Source organism: Mustelus asterias, chromosome 4 (genome assembly GCF_964213995.1).
Source record: "Mustelus asterias chromosome 4, sMusAst1.hap1.1, whole genome shotgun sequence".
Classification (NCBI taxonomy): domain Eukaryota; kingdom Metazoa; phylum Chordata; class Chondrichthyes; order Carcharhiniformes; family Triakidae; genus Mustelus; species Mustelus asterias.
Genome location: NC_135804.1, coordinates 78,395,053 through 78,412,788, shown reverse-complemented (window position 1 = coordinate 78,412,788; position 17,736 = coordinate 78,395,053). Strand labels below are relative to the sequence as shown.

The 17,736-nt window shown below is 42.5% G+C and overlaps 1 protein-coding gene across 4 annotated transcripts in view; it reads left to right on the top strand.

Moving 5' to 3' along the window:
- The window catches only part of LOC144492797 (diacylglycerol kinase eta-like), a 205,306-nt gene that overhangs the window by 52,672 nt on the left and 134,898 nt on the right, over positions 1-17,736 (top strand). The gene's annotated exons all lie outside the window — the stretch shown is intronic.

Below are 17,736 nucleotides of genomic sequence, written 5' to 3'. Positions count from 1 at the left end.
GTCAGTAAGTGGATTAAGGGTGACACCGTGGGAGTGACAGTTGGGAATAATGCCAGGGGGAGGCAGGTGGGAACTTACCCTCGCAGCGTATAGGAGGTCACTAGTCTTCTTTCGGCATTAAACCCCCGTCCTCCTTGTCTTGCTGCTTGCACTTACTGTTGCTGCAACCACCTCCTCGACGGGATTGGTGACATTGCTTGGGGGTCTCCTGCTAACACTTGGGTGTAATGTGGCCCACCTCTCCTCCACGGCATTGAGAATCTGGTGAGGGCTCCTTCCAAAAATCTCGGCGCAGATCTTCTTGCTTCCATCCTCCTGGCTTTAAGAGAGTGTGTGCTGAGGAACCACTGCGGCCGCACCCCTCCCCCTTCCCTGGCAGGCGAATCAGATGCCTGGCAATTCGGGTATGGGATGTTTCACGTTGTGGAAAAAAAGTGACCAAGTGGCTGAAGATCATGATGCAGATTGCGCCGCCAATGAAGGTGCGAATAACATCAATTTTTCTGCCCACTATGTTTTGAGTTTTGCATACACAGGCAGGTTGGACACGGTCAGTACTTTGCCTGTTGCACGGTTGTGAAGGGTTGTGCTGCTTGACACAATGCACCAGTTGATGGGATGTACAGTCCGTATTTGAACAGAAATTTCTTTACACAAAGTGTGGTGAGAATGTGGAACTCTGCCACATGGAGTGGTTGAAGTAGATAGCATTGATACATTTACAACAAAGACTTAAGATCATAAGACCATGATTGAGAAGGAAATGAAGGGACATAGGAGGAGGATCATCTGGGGGATGAATGCCAGCATGGACCAAATGGGCTGAATGGCCTGTTTCTGTGCTTCAATTTATATATAATAGAATTAGTACTCAGGAACTGAGAAGCTTGCGGAGAAGTGTTGGACTTGACTTCTTATCTTGATCGTCCAGTTTGCCATTAGATGGACAAGTTAGGAAACACCAAGCCCTTTTGCCCTTAAATAGATAGCTCTGCTGTGATCTTTCTATATCACCTCCTGTAAGCATAGATATCACAGAAAGTAGCACAAGCGAGGCACTGCACAGATGACCTGCATCAAGGCGCCTAGCGAAATGGATGTTGACGCAACTTTTAACACTACAGTTTGCCAGAGAGGGTGGTTTGACAAATGATTGAGAACATTTATTGTAAACATCCTCACAGAATGAGTCAAAATATCTTATCAGATTAACAATGAACCTTAGTTCTGGTCAGGTTTAGCTAAACTGCTAAAGCCCTGGTTAAGCTATTTTCTATATTTAACCTCATGTCAAAACCACATTTTTATTGTTTAATGTTTGTTTCTTTTTGTGGAATGAGTGGCTTTTGCACACAGTACATATTTTATAAATTCATGGTGAATAACAAGGCTCTTTGCTTTTATCTATTCGCAGAACCAAACTATATTGCAGCATTAAACTGCTGAATCCATTTTACTGACCCCATTTCAGACCTGGCCTCATAAATGACAATCTAATAACTCAACATTTTGCCTTTAATCCGTTGGTATTCACAGGTCTCAAATAAGAGGACATTTTCACTCAAGATAAAGAATCATAGAATTGTTACAGTATAGAACGAGGCCATTTGGCCCATCCTGTCTGCACTGTATTTCCGAATGAGCAATTTTCTTAGTGCCAATTCCCCAACTTTTCCCCATAATCCTGCACCTGCTTCCTTTTCAGGTAACTGTCTAATTCCCTATTGAAAGCCTCAATTGAACCAGCCTTCACCACACCCTCAGGCAGCACATTCCAGACCCTAATCAGTCGCTGTGTGAAATCATTTTTCCTCATCTCGTTTTTGCCAGTTACTTTAAATCTGTGTCTTCATTCTCAATCTTTTCAGTCGAGGGAACGGTTTCTCCCTATCTACTCTCTCCATACCCCTCATGATTTTGAACACCTCCATCAAATTTCCTCTCAGCCTTCTCTTCTCCAAGGCAAACTGTCCCAGCTTCTCCACTCTTCATCACTGAAGTTCTGCAGTTAAGCATAGCATTTATGTTGATCTCCCTTTGCCCTGAAGAGTTGGTGGTTGACTTCCCCTGAAACTGCTGTAGCTTCTGAGGTGATGGCATTCCCTGACACCATGCTTTTTGTTAGGGGTTCCTATAATGAACATTGAAGCATCTACATTGAAGGAACAGCAATTTATCTCCAATTCAGAAAACTGTGTGGCTCAGAGGGAAATCTCCAGATAATGGTGCTCCCACAATTTCATTACTTATACTTCCCTGCTCTGTATATCACAACCCCACACCGGACTATTTTTCTGCTCTGTATATCCCAATCTTGTACCGGACTGTATTCTCCTGCTCTGTATATCCCGGTCCCACACTGGACAGTGTTCTGCTCTGTGCCTCACTCAGCAATATTCTCACTGAGAGTAAAGTGGTGTTGTGGAATGGTTAAATCACAACAATGCCACTTGGTAAAAACTCAAGAAATCTGAAACACCAGATAAACTATTTGGGTGGATAAACACTGTCACCAGGGTCACCTATCACTTGGCTCCGAGTCTCTGTGTCAGCCTCCTCCGATAACGATTATGGATGAAAATTCCTTCTGTGTATTGAAAGATCTAATTAACAATGAGTCATTATCACAGGAGGGCTTTTTCCATCTGTGATGACTGGGTTAACTGGCTTATACTCCACATTGTGTCACTCGCATGAACCAGCATATGGAGATGAATCTTGATGGAGTGTGATCCACACAAGCTCTCCTCTGTCTGCTTCTTTGTGTCAGCGTATTTTTTGCTCTGTATATTTGGCCTCCATTTCTAACCTCCTCTGCTAAATGTCTCACCCAACCCCTGCCATCACTGTCTTTTTATTCATTTGAAGGGTGTGGATGCCATTGTCAAGGCCAGCTATTTTTGCCCATCTCTAATTGCCTTTGGGATGATACTGGTGGGCTGTCTTCATGGCTTGTATATTTGGGGGCAACCATGTTCCTTTAGGTTGGAAGTCACATGTTTGCCAGATCCTTCCCTTAAGGACATTAGTGAACCTGTTGGGTTTCTAGGAAACACAGATTTATGTTCAGTATTAATGTTGCTAGCTTTTTATTCCTTATTTATTGAACTGAATTTAAATTTCCAGAGTTCCAAAGTGGGATTTGAATTCATGTCTCTGATTACCTTAGTTTAGGAGCATAACCACTGTGCCCCATACTACATACGCCTATCAGTACAGTGTCAGGAGAAGAGTACCTTTCTCTGATTACTCTATGGGTGACTCTGTCAATTTGTTGCCCTCCCTTTCATTCTGTTACGCTCATCTGGGTGTCTCTCACTTAGCTTCCTTGGGAATCTTGTCCCTTCCTAGTGAAAGGAATCTCGGAAGTCCAGTACTAGTGAGTGAAATCTCAGGAATCCAATCTCAGTGAGTGCAATCTCAGAGCTTGAAATCTAGAAAAATGTTATTCTGTGGAATGCATTTTCTGAGAATGCATTCCCGTTGTGTGAAATAGCAGAGAGATGTGCGAATGTGGTGACTGTAGCTGCAGGGAATCCAACCTAGTTAGAATATCAGAACTACATTTTAGAAACATTGGAGCAACTTTGAAATATCAAGGGCCAATTCTGCATGCTTGTCACGAAGCCTTGAGCGCCAGGAGTGAACAAAGCTCAATTAGGCAGAAGACCAAAGCTTCAATTGCAGGGCTGCCCTGAGTGTGTGTCCTCAGGTAAGGCCCAGCTCTGGGAGTACAAAGTCGAACACACCTCCCCCAAGACACCTCAACTTGGTGCACTCCACCTGTCTGATAGCTTGCACGTAGTCACAGCCATTAGAGAAAATGCAGGGATCCATGGCAACCATAGGCCACTTGTTGCTATGGCGAATGCAGTACGAGTGGTGTTGCTCTGCAGTGTTAATCCCAAAGCTTGGCAAGTTAACAGCTATAAAATAAAATGATCAATATCGTACCCAAAAACATTCGTGAGAAGACTGCAGTAAAGATTTGGCACAGTAATGAAATGCAGCAATTATACATTTTATTGTAATGATATTAGCAGAAATACAAAAAAAAACTTTTCCTGGAGCAATTGCCAACTGGGTCAGGTTTCCCTTTAGTCCTTTAAAGCTGATCTACTGTTTAACAAACTGAGAAATGCCATTCCTCCAGTCGATATAATACGTATCAATTGAATTAGTCCAGGCCCAGCATTTAAATGATCGACTGTAAGCCTAACAGGTATTGAATTCCATAGTTTTCAAATCTAATTCAATATTGAAAGGCTTTATAAAGTATTAGAAAATTTAAAAATATTAAAGCAAATCTTATTCTTGCAGTTTTCTCTAAATCCTCATCCAGGTCTTTGTTACCTCCAGACTATGTTATTTCCATGCACTCCCATCCAGCCATCCATCTTTCTATCATTCACAAAATTTAGATGATTTAAAACTCTGCTGTCCATGTCCTCACCCTTATGCTGACTTATGCTCACAGGTAAGCAATGCCTCACTGTTAAAATTCTCATCCCAAATTTCCCAGAGCCTCACCCCACCCTATCTCCGTAATCTCCTTTGGCCGTACATACCCCTTGATACCTGTGCTTTGTCAAGTCAGGTTTCTTGACCATCCCTGATTTGAGTTGCTTCACTATCAGCAAGCTGCCAACAGTGACCGAGGTCCTGGACTTTTTTCCCTCTAACACTCTGCCCCTTTACGTTTCTTTTGACCTTTCGAACATTGCTTAAAAGCCACCTCTTTCATCAAGTCTTTGGTCAGCTGGCCTAATGTTTCCTTATGTGATTTTGTGTCAAATTTCATTCCGTGAAACACCTTGTGGCATTTTATTATGCTAAATGCACAATATCACTCCAAGTTTTGGTTTTTCTGAGTGTGATATATTCACTGGTACGACGCTCTGTATCAGTAATACACATGATGTGGAAATGCCGGCGTTGGACTGGGGTAAACACAGTAAGAAGTTTAACAACACCAGGTTAAAGTCCAACAGGTTTATTTGGTAGCAAAAGCCACACAGTCTTTCGGAGCCTTAAGCCCCTTCTTCAGGTGAGTGTGAATTCTGTTCACAAACAGGGGATATAAAGACACAAACTCAATTTACAGAATAATGGTTGGAATGAGAATACTTACAGCTAATCAAGCCTTTAAGATACAAACAATGTGAGTGGAGAGAGCATCAAGACAGGCTAAAGAGATGTGTATTGTCAATACACATCTCTTTAGCCTGTCTTGATGCTCTCTCCACTCACATTATTTGTATCTTAAAGGCTTGATTAGTTGTAAGTATTCGCATTCCAACCATCATTCTGTAAATTGAGTTTGTGTCTTTATATGCCCTGTTTGTGAACAGAATTCACACTCACCTGAAGAAGGGGCTTAAGGCTCCGAAAGCTTGTGTGGTTTTTGCTACCAAATAAACCTGTTGGACTTTAACCTGGTGTTGTTAAACTTCTTACTCAGTAATACACATACAGGACTGTCTCACTGTCAGTGGGGTGAAAGAGATCAAGGGATATGGGGGGAAGGCAAGATCAGGATATTGATTTTGGTGATCAAAATGAATGGTGGAGTCAGTAATATACACACACAGGACTGTCACAGTGCCTGTGATATATTCACCGCTACAATCACTGTGTCAGTAATACATACACAGGACTGTCTCACCGTCAGTGTGATATATTCACCAGTACAACTCACTGGCTGACATAAAATTCTACCCATATTGTGGTTTGCCATGTGTGTGATAAATGGATGATGTAAACGACTGTAAATACAATAAGCACATCTGTACGTATATCACACTGAGTGAGTCATTGTGTGATTGTAATGTGCACACAAATATGGATAGATATTCTTCACCCACCACCAACAGCACCTTCCCATGCAATGATAGAAGGTGCAAAATCTGCCCCTTTATCGCCTCCCTGCTCACCATCCCAGGGCCCAAACACTTTTTTCAGGTGAAGCAGCACTTCATGTGCACTTCCTTTAATCTGGTCTATTGCATTTGCTACTCACAATGCAGTCTGCTCTAAATTGGGGAGACCAAACGCAGACTGGATGATCGCTTTGTAGAACACCTTCACACAGAACCCAGACCTTGCTGTCACCTGCCATTTCAACACACACACTACCATGCTCTCCTATCCACATGCCCATCCTTGGCCTGTTGCAAGGTTCCAGTGAACCCCAACATAAACAGGGGGAACAGCACCTCATCTTCCGATTAGGCACTTTATAGCCTTCTGGACTGAACATTGAGTTTAACAACTTCAGAGTATGACCTCCCCTCCATTTCCATTTATTTTATTTCTTATTTTCATCCTATAACTCTATTTTGCTACTTTATGTTCTTACTTTTATTTTTTCACTTCTAAAATCTTGCTTTCCATCTTGTTTCACCACCCCACTAGGGCCAACTGCCACATTTCAACACTCCGTGCCTTTGTTCTGCTATTTACACATTCCGATTTCCTAATAGATGCTCTTGGCACCATTCTCAGCTTTATCATCACTATTTACATTCCTTTTGTTTATGCTATCCCTATCAATTACAGCCCCCTCCCCCCCCACTCCACTCCGCTCACCCTACAGAATAAATCTTGCCCTATTTTTCTTGTCTTCAGCTCTGACGAAGGGTCAGCCTTACTCAAAATGTTAGCTTTATTCTCTCTTCACGGATGCTATCAAACCTGCTGAGATTTTCCAGCATTTTCGAACAATTGTCAAATTTTCAGATTCCAGCATCCACAGTAATTTTCCTTTATGGATAGATGTGAGTATTTTCCACTGTATGAAAATAATAATTTTATGGGTAGGATTATGATTGTGTAATCAGAGTTCTGGTTCAATAAATATGCAGGTGTGGTTTGCTCTGTGAATGTGGCATTCAGGAGGTGATATATACACAGGTGTGATTCACTGCCTGACTGTGAGACATTGGGCTTTATGTGTGTACTGATGCGATTCTACGAGGGTGATATATGATGTGATACACATACAGGATGATTTGCTTTGAGTGAGAAACATGCACAGATGTGATACACTCTCTGAGAGTAATACATCCATTGACATAACTTATTGTGAAATGTAAAGATTAATAAATACAGATGTGATCTATGTATGTGATTTATAATGTGCGTGTGGGATGCACAGGTGTGATTTACTGTCTGTGTTTCAGTTCCAAGTGTGTGATTTCTGACATGTGTTCTAGTCTTGGGTCTGGATCTCTAATTGTCCTGTGTATTACCCACCAATATTTTCCCTTGTTGATGAAAGTCAGCGTTTCACATTCTCTCTGTGAACGTGGTCTCAGCATGCATGCTTATTGTCTGTGTGATATCTGGGGTGTGTGGAGATGTGGAGTGCTGCAGTGGCATTTGTTGGCATTGGGTGACAGGCAGATTTTGTCGTCAATTTGCGAGCTTGTCCAGATAGTGTGTGACTGGAGCAGTACATAGTGTGATATGAAAGAAAAGTCTGCATTCTTGTAGTGCTGTTAGAACCTTTGCATGTCTCAAAGCACTTTACAGCTAATGAAATGTTTTTGAAGTCATGTCACGTTTGTCATGTCGGAAACTTGCATTAAGCTGCAGTCATTGTTGGACCAAGCGCTGCTAAACAGAACTTATTTAAAACGATGGAAATCGCACCAAAAGAATTGGTGAAACTCTGAATGACCTAGCTGGCTTGGGGCTGTACACTGCTTGGAATTAAGTGTGTCTTAATCTTATAATCTATATTATCTATATTATTATCTTCGCATTTTTGAATCTGTCACAGTGAGCAATGTATCATTGTGCACTTCAGTTGTTTCCTATAAGTGTTGGATGTGTTCAGAGTACCGAACGTTTCAGGTATTGTCTCTGAATACACTTCTGGAAGGATCTTGGGATGTTTTTCAGTATTAAAGATGGTATATAAATGTAAATTGTTGTTCTTGTCTCTCTTGTGAGAAGATTTCTATGTTTAGTTGACTCAAGAAAAAAATGGTGTAAGTGATGAAATATGATCCTGAGAAACGTAGAAATGCTGAAGTTTCCTTGTGACAAAGCATAATTTCACTTGCCCTGAAGATGCCAATAGCTAAAGGACTACATTTAGTTGTGGGGTTGAATTGATTATTATTGGAATTACCAATTTGTTTTGTTTTTTGGGGGGAGGGGGGAATAGATCAAGATTTTAGGAAATTTATTGTGGAGTTTGTAGACACAGAGAGATAGACTGGAGGAGAGAGGCTACCAGAAGCTGCTGGAAAGCTTAACCTAAGTGTAACTTTTGAAATAAAAGCCATAAGAAAGGGGATTGTCTAAATAATTGTAATAAATGTCAAAGGATTTTTGGGTGGAAGCCAAGGAATAGAGTCAGAGTAAACATCTTCAGTTATAGGGCTGGCACCAGTTTGATAACTTGCCCAATGGCATTTTTCACATGTCACCATGCTGTTCTGCTGTGTGTGGCATCACAGCTCAGCCCAATCTTACTCTTGTTCAATCCTGCCCTTATCCAACAGCCATGAGAGAGCGCATTCCAGCAGGAGTCCTGAGACAGTGATCAGGAGCAAGGACATTGCGAATGTTATCACCCTAAGCCTAGCCGCGTTCCAGCTCCTTCACTTTATCTGACTCGGATCAACCAACTCAGCACAACCTGCAAATCAAAGTCGAACCTCCTTCCCCCACACAAGCATATTCCTGCTGAGTCCTGAGGGGAGCCCCATGAGGTTTAATTTCTTCGCTGTGAGATTTTTAATTAAACTCATCCGGGGTGTGATCTTCCACACCTGCTGCAGCACGATTCACAGTGGTGGCGATGGCCTGCCATTGGTTAGAAGTGGCCCGTTTTGATCCTGCTGTTGTGAATGGGGTTTCCTGTTGTATGCACCCCCACTGGGAAACCTGCGGCAGGGGTTTGCTGTCAACAAGGACTGGAAGATTCTGCTTGGCAGTAACAGTCGGAAAATTCCCGCCTAGTATTTGAGGTCGATGGTCACAGTTCAGGGGTTCAAGCCCCACTCCATGGACATGAATGTGTATTACATGCTGCCATGTTGGTGCAGTATTGAGGGAGTGCTGCACTGTTGGAGGTATGGACTTTTGGCTGAGACTTCAAACTACTGCATCCTCCTGCTCTCTCAGATAGATGAAAAAGATTCTATAGGACTATTCACAGTGGAATTCTCCCCAGTCTCCTGGACAATATTTATCCTTCAATCAACATCATTACAATCAGATGGGCTGGCATTGATCACATTGCTGTCTGTGGGACCAATTGACTGCTTTGTTTCCTGCATTACAACAGTAACTCTATTCAGAAGTGTTTAATGAGCTGTAAAAATTATGGGGGGAGGGAGCGGGGAGTGAGTCGGAGGGTGGTTGTCACAGTTATAGAAATACAAGTATTTCTTTCTCCTGAAGGTACCTCAATGTAGCAAACCCAGGTTAGTGAGAGAGTTGCACATTTGCACTGGCAGGGACTATCCTGAGCTAACTACGTATGCTCTTCACTTGGTTAAAATTTTAAAAATGCATTTTTGAATTGATACCTTGGTATTAGAAATTTGACAGAAGACTTGCCCAATCCTTGAGGGGATTATGTGTGGCTGGCTCTCAGTTCCTTCCCTGTTTTATATGTTGTGTTTGACATGTCATTCCTCTTCCACTTCACTCTAATTCTGTTTGAATACAACACAGCATTTCCTCAATGATATTTCTGTTTGCTCAGATATCCCCAGATAGGCCAGGGTCAGTCCTGCAGCTCCAGTCCTGAACCACAAAACCCGTTGTTGAGATGATTTATCAGATCTAGCATCTGTTGTCGTGTTCTTCAGTGGTTGCCCTGCCTGTGCCTTCACTGTTCTTTTTGCAGTTTAGTCAAATGCACTTCTGTGTTCGGATTCAGGAGGTGATGAGCAGCAAGCAGTAACTGCAGGGAGAATCATAGAATCCCTACGGTGCAGAAGAAGCCAATTAGGCCGATCGAGTCTGCACCGACAACATAAGAACATAAGAACTAGGAGCAGGAGTAGGCCATCTGGCCCCTCGAGCCTGCTCCGCCATTCAATAAGATCATGGCTGATCTTTTTGTGGCCTCAGCTCCACTTACCCGCCTGCTCACCATAACCCTTAATTCTTTTACTGTTCAAAAATGTATCTATCCTTGCCTTAAAAACATTTAATGAGGTAGCCTCAACTGCTTCACTGGGCAGGGAATTCCACAGATTCACAATCCTTTGTGTGAAGAAGTTCCTCCTCAACTCAGTCCGAAATCTACTTCCCCTTATTTTGAGGCTATGCCCCCTAGTTCTAGTTTCACCCACCAGTGGAAACAACTTCCCTGCTTCTATCTTATCTATTCCCTTCATAATCTTATATGTTTCTGTAAGATCTCTCCTCATTCTTCTGAATTCCAATGAGTATAGCCCCAGTCTACTCAGTCTCTCCTCATAAACCAACCCTGTCAACTCTGGAATCCCACCCTGGCCCTATCCCAATCATAGAATCCCTACAGTGTAGAAGGAGACCATTTGGCCCATTGAGTCTATACCGGCCACAATCCCACCCAGACCCTATTCCTGTAACCCCATGTACTTACCCTGCTAATCCTCCTGACACTAAGGGGCAATTTAGCATGGAAAATCAAACCTAACCTGCACATCTTTGGAGTGTGGGAAAAAACTGGAGCTCCCGGAGGAAACCCATGCAGACACGGGGAGAATGTGCAAACTCCACACTGACAGGCACCCAAAGCCAGGAAATGAACCCAGATTCCTGGAGCTGTAAGGCAGCAGTGCTAACCACTGTGCCACCCCACTCACATTACCTTGTGACCTTCCAACATGTCCAATAGCTACATAGATCAACACTCTGCTTGCTTGCTCGACAATGGGTAAGTTGCATCTTTCAAGGGGAAGTCCTGCTATGCCTGCATCTTCCGAAGACTTTACCCATCCAGCCATTGACACAAATGTTCACTGATATTCAAGATTTGAAAGAAAGAATGTGAGTATCTATAGCGCCTCTCACATTCTCACATCAAGTGTTTTCTAGTCAATGAATGTACTCATTCTTGTGATGTAGGAAACACTGCAGCTGATTTTCACAGAACCAAGTCTCCAAACTATCATGGTATAATGAGCAGATCATCTGTTTCTTGTTTTGTGGATTAAGGAATAAGTAGAGGCTGGGGAGAAACCAATTGCTCTTTTTTAAAAATTCATTTACAGGATGTGGGCATTGCAGGGAAGGCTGGCATTTATTCCCCATCCCTAATTTCCCTTGGGTAGGTGGTGAGCTGCCTTCTTGAACCACTGCAGTTGTTGTGGTGTAGGTATACCCACAGTGCTGTTAGGGAGGGAGTTCCAGGATTTTAACCCAGTGACAGTGAAGGAATGGTGATGTATTTCCAAGTCAGGATGGTGAGTGGCTTGCTGGGGAATGTCCAGGTGGTGGTGTTCCCATGTGTCTTTTTTTTCAAAATATTGCCATGGGATCTTTCATACCGACCTGGTCTGAAAGATGGCACCTCCAACAGTGCAGCAGTCCCACAACACCACACTGGAGTGTCAGTCTGGATTACATACTCCAGTCTTTAAAGTGCCGCTTGAACACATGAACTTCTGATTCTGAGTGTTACCCAGTGACTCACATCTAGTTTGTTAGTGTATGGCAGTCATCAACACCAGTGTAGTTGGGAAATGCAGCTATGTAGGGTCTTTGGAGACCTGACCGATGGTGCTCAGTCACAAAGGTGTTAACAGTGCAGGTTATGCCAACCAATTCATAAGGCCACCATTTGATCTGTTAGAAGCACACCGGCTGATGTCACCTTGTTTCCCAGCTGTACAGTGCAAGCCAAGCCAATGCGCAAAGTCCCTGTCCCTATGTTACTTCCGGTGGAGGTCCATCACTCTCATTCAAAGGCATTTGTTGTTGGTTACTGATGGGCAGTTGTACAGGTGTTGCAAGCAAGGGACAGGATTACCCACCTCTTGTTAATGGCACTCAGTCAGAAGAGACATTAAGTATTGCTGATGAAAGCAGGATGTTTCAAAGGAGCATCAAAAGATTAAAAGAATGAGGAGAAAAAAATGTCAGATGGAGTCCAATGTGGAAAAGTGTGAGTCATATAGTGAAGCTGGATAGATTGGAGTATTTGCTAAATGGTGAGAAACTAGGAACCATAGAGGAGCAAATAAATTTAGGTACACAAATCATTAAATAGTAGATAGGTACAAGAAGTGATCGAAAAGACTAATGGAATGTTAGCCTTTGTTACAAGAATACAAAAGTCTGGAAGTTCTGCGACAGTTCATAGAATCACTGTATGGTTCTCGGACAGAAGGAGACCATTCAGCCAGTTATCTCTGCAAGATTGGCTCTATTATTTCCATTCCCCTCAGCCCCTTTCCCCATAGCCCTGCATTTATTTCTCTTCAGATCCTTATCCAATTCCCTTTTGAAAGCCACAATTGAATCTGCCTCCATTACACTCTCAGGCAGTGCACTCCAGATCTGAAAAACTTGCTAGGTTAAAAAAAAGTTTTTATTCCTTATGTTCCTTATGGTTCTTTTGCCAATCGCCCTAAATCAGGGTCCTCTGATCTTCAATACTTCTGCCAATTGAAACACTTCCTCTTTCTTCACTATTGTCCAGATCTCTCAAGAATTTGACAACCTCTATTAGACTTCCACTCAATCTTCTTTTCTCTAAGCAGAATAACTCCAGCTTCTCCAATATATCAAAGTCACTCTCTATGTTCAGCCTGCTTCTCGTGTGCATTCATCAAGCTGACATCTGTCATAAGCACGTCTTTTCTGCATCACCTTACTCTTCATCTCTTTCATCATCCAAGGAGCCCTGATGTTGTTGTCCTACATTTTTCCTTGAGGCAATGTACCTTAACTTGACCTGAACCATTTCATTTTTAAAGGCAGCCCATTGTTCCTTTACAGTTTTCCATATGAATCTTAAACTCCAGTTTACTTGGACGAGGTTTGTTCTCATCCCAGTTAATTTGACTCTACTCCAAGTAACTATTTTTTACTCGAGATTGTTCCATGTCAGAGCCAAAGAGGTATACAGCACAGAAAAATACCCTTTAGCCCATTATGTCTGCCCAGGTCAAAGATAAAAAACTTAAATATTCTAATTCCATTTCCCAGCACTTGGGCCCATAGCCTTGGCATCACAAGTACACATCTTTTGTGTCCATTTTTATAGCGACTCTAAAACTTTTTAATATTATGATCATTATTTCCTAAATGTTCCCCAATTGACACCAGACCCACTTGATCTACTCCATCAGTTCTGATGAAAGATCATGATCTGAAACAGATGCTGCCAAACCAGCATTTTCTGTTTTTATCTCAGATTTCCAACATTGGCAGTACTTTACTTTTGAAAGTTGTTGTAAAAAGAGAAACAAGTTGCTGAAGGTTTTTTCCTTGCATTCATCAGGACGAATGCAAGAATGGCAAATCTCGAGCAATTACAACAATTTATATCAAGGGAAAAAAGGATGCTGATTCGTTGGCATTGAAATAGCAAAGGGGATCGTAGGTTCCTATACTTGAAGAATGTATAGTTCCCCTTTGCTTTCTCCATGGCAATATCTCAGCCAATCAAAATTGAGTTGGCAACCATTCAATACCCCTTCCTCCTGTAGTATGAATTATGATTGTTTGAAACTTGGCATTCTTGCAATTGTTCTGATGAATGGAAGATGAAAAGCTTCAGCAACCTATTTCTCTTTTCAGTAATATTTGAGTGTTTTGTTTTTGTGTCATTATCTCCTTGACTCACCTCAATGCCCAAAACCAGATCCTGCAATGCCTCCTTCCTCATTAAGGTGAAAACATATTGAACAAGAGATTTCAACACTTCAGAAACTCTTACCGCTGTCTGCCCTTTACACCAATATGTTCCCTTTATATATCAGGATAACGAAAGCCCCCTGTTATCATAGCTTCATAGGTCTTGCATCACTCTGAAATTTCCCTGCAAATACACTTTCCTACATATTTCCCATTAGTTTGTGAACAATTGATTACAGCCAGTAGTGTAATAATACATTATTGTTCCTCAACTCTAACCAAATAGATACTGTCCTTGATCCCCTAAAACATCCTCCCTCTCTAACATTATCCTCAATCAATGCTGCCACCCCTCCTCCTTTCTTTCCTTGCCTATTTTTCCTGAACACTTTGGGTGAGATTTTATGGTCTGACTGAAGTCGATGGAGCTTTGAACAGTTTGCTGCATTTTATGGCCACGCCTCCATCATGATCATGCTGCAAAATACTGTGTCTTATATCCAAGAATATTTAATACTCAATCCTTCCCCTTTTTGAGCCGTCACTGTTATCACCAAAACATCATGTTCCCATGAAACATTTTAAGTTCAAAGTTTATTTATTAGTGTCACAAGTAGGCTTACATTGACACTGCAATTAAGTTACTATGAAAATCCCTTAGTCGCCATACTCCAGGAGGAAACTGGAGCACCCGGAGGAAACCTACGTAGACACGGGGAGGACGTGCAGACTCTGCACAGACAGTGACTCAAGCTGGGAATCGAACCCGGGTCCCTGGTGCTGTGAGGCAGCAGTGCTAACCACTGTGCCACCATGAAAATAGAAGCAAGAGTAGGCCATTCAGCCCTTCATTATACTCCGCCATTCATTGTAATCATAGCAGTCCATGCAACTCAATAGCCTGATCGCACCTACCCTCCCATATCCTTTGAACCCGTTTGCATCAGGAAAATCCTTCCTGAGTATACCTGGTCTAGTCCTGTTTGAATTTTATAGGTTTCTATGAGATTCCCGATCATTCTTCTGAATTCCAGCGAATACAATCCTAACTGGGGCGGCACGGTAGCACAGTGGTTAGCATTGCTGCTTCACAGCTCCAGGGACCTGGGTTAGATTCCCGGGTCACTGTCTGTGTGGAGTTTGCACATTCTCCTCGTGTCGGCGTGGGTTTCCTCTGGGTGCTCCGGTTTCCTCCCACATTCCAAAGATGTGCGGGTTAGGTTGATTGGCCATGCTTAAACTGCCCCTTAGCGTCCTGAGATGTGTAGGTTAGAGGGATTAGTGGGTAAAATATGTAGGGATATGGGGGGTAGGGCCTGGGTGGGATTGTGGTCGGTGCAGACTTGATGGGCCGAATGGCCTCTTTCTGTACTGTAGGGTTTCTATGATTTCTATAACTGATTCAATCTCTCCTCATACATCAGTCCCACCATCCCTGGAATCAATCTGATAAACCTTCTCTGCACTCACTCTAGAGAAAGAACATCCTTCCTCAGATAAGAAACCCAAATGCACACAATATTCCAGGTGTGGCCTCACCAAGGCCCTGTACAATTGTGGTAAGACATCCCTGCTTTTGCACTCGAATCCTCTTGCTATGAAGGCCAACACACCACGAGCCTTTATTAACTGCCTTCTGCACCTCAGTGACTGGTGGTACGAGGATACCCAGGTCTTGTTGCACATTCCCCTTTCTCAATCTATAGTAATGTGGCTATTTGCACCTGCAACTCACCAGCTGTATTTACCACACACTGTGCTTTTACAACACAGGCTTTGTAAACTAATTTAGAATTTATTGCATTCCTTCCTACTCGAATCCTACCAAATACCTTACAATTCCTTTCAGTTGTGCTGATTGGAGTTGTTGTGCCGTTGTATGGAGCCTTGATCAGAGCCCAGCTGGAGCACTGCATTCAGATTACAAAACCTCATGAAGGAGCTATTGACCTTTGAGTTGATGCAAACTCAAATCCACCAGAACAATATCAAGCCTGAGTGAGGACAGGCTCCATCAGTTGTATAGGAATTGAGGTGTGAGGAGTGATCTAATTGAAGTGTTCAGGATGTTAAGAGGGTTTATTAGGGCAGATGCAGAATCACCGTTTCCTTTGGCATGGAAGGTCGGGGAATGGGCAGGGTGGGGTTTATAGGTCGTGTTCTTAAAATGAAGGTGAGGACTGATGTGATTGTCCATCTCAACATTTTTCCCTTATTAATAAATTCCCTTTGTGATTCTGACACAGGGTATTAAATGGGGCACAGGGGCCTTAATGGGGCACAGGGGCCATAATGGGGCACAGGGGCCTTAATGGGCCACAGGGGCCATAATGGGGCACAGGGGCCATAATGGGGCACAGGGGCGTTAATTTGACCAAACCTATTTTACTTTCTGTGAAAACCTATCAGTTATTTAATGAATTTGTTTCAGAAGAGCCCCACTAGTGGTGGTTATTAATAGTTACTGTCTGAATAAATGACCTAAATGGAGGTGTTGAGAAGCACGATACAGATGAGAATTTGTTCAAGTTTTTGGACTGAGGAGAACAAATCCCTTAAATGACATTGAACTGCACTGTCAGAATTGGCTCAACACTGGTAAATGGCAATTAACCCAGATAAATGTAGTCTTAGAATACTTACCCTTCAGTGTAGCAGTGCTGAAATGGGTTGAGAGAGAACAAAGGATCTTGCTGTGATGTTCATGTTGCTCCAACGCTGAATGTACCTGGTCACGTTAAAAGGAATATTCAATATAAAGCAAAGTAACCTTGTTGTTCATAGACTCCCTACATAGAATCCTTACAGTGCAGAAGGAGGCCATTTGGTCCATCGAGTCTGCACCGAGTCTGACAGAGCATCTTTGATTTGATTTAGTCACTGCTAAAGATGAATAAATTTCAAATAGAAATGAGTTCCGCATGAAACTCACTTGAGCTCGGGTTTCTGTGATTTTAACTCTGGTTTAAAACTCAGTGAACCCAAAGCTAAACCATCTCACAAACTGGCCACGTGTATTTTCATTGAGCCAGGTAATCTGAGCATGGTCCAGTGCTATCTCCAAACTGTTTCCAATTGCCCAAGAGATTTAAAGATGAACCTTTGAGATTTCCCTCCCAATTGAACTTGGGCTTTCTTCGAGGAGATCCCGTGGCTGCCGTTCTCCGAATGTTTCTGGTATTAAAACCGTATGAAGCAAGCCCCATGAAGCAGATAGTTGTTTCCGGACCGTCATTTTCATATTGTCATATGTTTACCAACCACTCACTTTATGTAAAACAGTTTGATTTTCTCCCAAATTTACAATCATGCATTCTGAACACTCCCCATCCAACTTTTAACACTCTGATGTACTTCAGCGTTTCCTTAACTGTGTCAGTATTTGCAGTGGGTGTCTGTACAGGAATATGTCATTATGCCACAACAACTGACATTTATGTAGTACCTTTTAATGCAGCAAAGCATCTCAAACAAAATTTGGCTTAGTGCCACACAAAGGGATCTTAAGACAAATGATTAAATATGTGTTCCAAAGCTAGGGTTTGAATGAGCATGATAAAGGAGAAGAGAGAGGTAGAATGAACAGGCGTTTATGAAGAGTGAGTGTGCAAGGCTGAGAGTGAGGGCATTGGAATATCCAGTTTGAACTCGGCAGCAAATAAGCTGAGGCTGGTTACAAGACCATAAATCCATAAGAAATAGAAACAGGAGTAAGCAGTTCGAGCCTGCTCCGCCATTCAATAGTACCATGGCTGATCTGACGACATGTCTCACGTCCATCTTCCTGCCCTTTCCCCGTAACCCTTGATTGCCTTACTGATCAGAAATCTACCTATCTTCGCCTTAAATATATACAAGGACTCTGCGCCCACAGTTCTGAAGTAAGAAGTTCCAAAGATTCACAGCCCTCTGAAAGAAGGA